A 2,865-nucleotide genomic window follows, 5' to 3' on the forward strand; every position below is an offset into this window, starting at 1 on the left:
TGCATTTCCTTGGGCTAGTCCCAAATAAACTTGCTTTTGCTGGTAAAAGACCTGGCTACCACTTTATTATTGAATATAATATCGTAGCAACAAAGAGGGAGCAGAGTTGAATTTGGTCTTGACTGTGTTGAGACTGCAGTACCTGAAGCTCCTGCAAGGATAAAGTGTAAGGGACAGATGCACAGAAGGAGCCAGAGCCAGAGACACGTGAGAGAAGGCAGCATCTAGGAGCATCAGGGCCAAGTGCCCATTCACTGAATTGCCATAATGAGAGCCCCACCACCTGCCAGGCCACTGGAAGGACACATCAGGAAATAGAGAAAGCAAAACAGCCCACCCCCAGAAGCCTTGATTTTCTGGTGTGGGAAGGGAAGATGAACATAATAAACACAATAAGGAAATTACATAGCCTGTTGGAAAGCTGAAAGTGCTATGAAAAAAAAAAAAAGTAGGGAAGGGTGGGTACCAGGAGGTGGAGGAAGAGGCAGAATGCTGTGGTATTACGAAATGTGGTCACCAACAGTGCCAGTGGTGTCCAGGACGTGCTCCTAACCAGTGGACTACGGCAGAGGTGATGGGAGGTTAGGTACTACGAGACTTCACCGTAGCAGACTGGGGCCAGAGGCTTTCTGCTGGCCCTGAAGGAGCACAGAGAGGGCCACGAGGCAGGGAACTGTGGGTGATCTGCAAGACCTAAGGTCAGCCTCCCGACAACCCAGAAGAAGCTGGCCCTCAGTCACACAGCCACCAAGAAAGGAAACCTGTCAACGGCCACAAGAGTGTGGAAGCAGATCCTCACCGCACGCTGAGAACCTTGACTGCGGCCTTCGGGGACTGAGCAGAGGACCAGCTAAGCCTCGCCTGGACTCCTGTCCCACCGTGATATAACAAACGGTGGATAGGAAAAGTGCTATAACCGTGATAGAGGAAACCATGGCACAAGAAAGGAGCCCTGATATAACAAACAGGTATGGTTTTGAGCTGTTAAGCTTGTGATAACCAGAAAACTAACACACCCAGGGTGGTCAGAGGTCAGGGGTCCCCTCTAGGAGGTGAGCTCTCCGCAGGCGGTAGGCGGGAGTGAGCCAAGCTGACAGCTGGGGACAAGTGTTCCAGGCAGAGGGAGTGGTCAATGCGGCTGAAGCCGGCCACAGCCGGCCTGCTGCTTCGGTGGAACTCAAACAGGTGGCGGGGGCTGGGGGCACGAGTGAGGGAGGGGGTGCAGAGGGGAGCGAGGAGGGCTGGGGTGAGTGATGGGGGCAGGAGAGGAAGGGAGGGAGTGCGCAGGTCAGTGGAGCGAGACTGGGTGGGCGGCCGGGGTAAGGGGGGCGTGTGCTGCGACCCGAGTGAGTGGGAGGGGCTCGATCGAGGGCCGAGTCACCCGTGGCGCACCACCGAGAGGCCAGGGCCTCGCCGCCTAGAACGGCACCGGTAACGCCGGCCTGGGAGCAGGCTCTTCCTGCGGGTACCGAGGGTGGGCGAGGCGGGGATCAGCTGAAATGAGCTGAAAACAATTGCGGGGGCGGAGCCCTGCAGGGCGCACCACCGAGAGGCCCGCGACTTCGCTTCCTAGAGCGGCGCTGGAAGGGGCGGGGCCGGCGGCGGGCCCTTCCGGCCGGCGCAGAGACGCGGCTGCTCGACTGAGAAGATTCCCCGGTGCTCATCGCTGGCAGCTGGGGGTGCGGCTGGCCTTGATGAGGATGCGTCCCTTCCGGTCCAGGGACCCTGCGAGGAGCGCACCCGCCCCGATCTCCAAGCGGGAACTCACTGGGTCCCTCTGGCGTCGTGTGGAGCCCCCACCCAGGGCATCGGCCACCGCTCTCTCCGCTCCCTGGTTCCGCGGGGACAAGGGCGAGGTGCGCGAGGACCAGCGCCGTGCGAATCGAGGTGAAGGAGACCTCGGCCCTGCACCCGCGGCTGGCGAGGCTGTCAGGGCCCCTCTTCTCGGCTTCGACACCGCTGCGGGCCCTTTGACAGGCCCAGGGCCTATAGACTGCTTGGGTGCCTGTTTGCCCTTGGATCTCAAACCCGCTAATAATCCCATCTCTCACTGAGACCCCGGCTTCTGAGGGCGAGTGAGGTTACCAGGGAGTCCTGCTGCGGCTAGATACCCAAAGTTTCATGTTACAAGCGGCCTGGCCCAGAGAGTGAAGGAGCTACCCTGAAGTGACAGAGCACGTAGCTTTAGCTCAGGGCTGTGGTCTGTTCTGGCACGGTAGATTGCGTTTCCTGCGTGGCTGTAGCAGTTACCAGGCCTACAGATCTGTGAAATGAGAAGACCAAAACAGTGACCTCAGATCGGTTCCACTTCTAACAATTATTTTATTGCTGGGTATGCACAGAGCTTAGAGAAGTGAATATATCCAGTCTCTGCCATTAAGCACCTGCTTGAGTTAGGCAGACATGATGATGATGTTTTGGGAGCAGCATTATGTGCAGTCTCCAGCCAAGTACCTAGGGATTCCGGGATGAAAAAGAAGGATCCTTGCCCTCAGCTCATCAGGAGACTGCACATCAGTGACAAGCCACAGGGTCCTTGGAGCCCAGCCAGCAGACATCAGGCTCAGTGGGTCCAAGGACCACTCCTCTCCTTCGAGTGGGTCCGCAGAGAGCCAAGATGAGTTTACATCTGCCCTGGAGAGCCATGGGCTAGAGGATTGATGGCACTTTCCTGTTGGTCTTGGTTTTCACCTGTTTCCTACTAAAACTAGACCTCAGCTCAAACTGCAGCCTGGCTGACTGGGGCTCTGATCCTCCACCCTAGTTCTACCTGCCTCCCCAGCAGAGATGCCCCCATATTTGTATGCTTCCCTCAGCCTAGATGACCTTCTGCCATCCTCAGTTCTGGCTCCCACCTAATGCTAA

Source organism: Capra hircus, chromosome 14, assembly GCF_001704415.2.
Source record: "Capra hircus breed San Clemente chromosome 14, ASM170441v1, whole genome shotgun sequence".
Classification (NCBI taxonomy): domain Eukaryota; kingdom Metazoa; phylum Chordata; class Mammalia; order Artiodactyla; family Bovidae; genus Capra; species Capra hircus.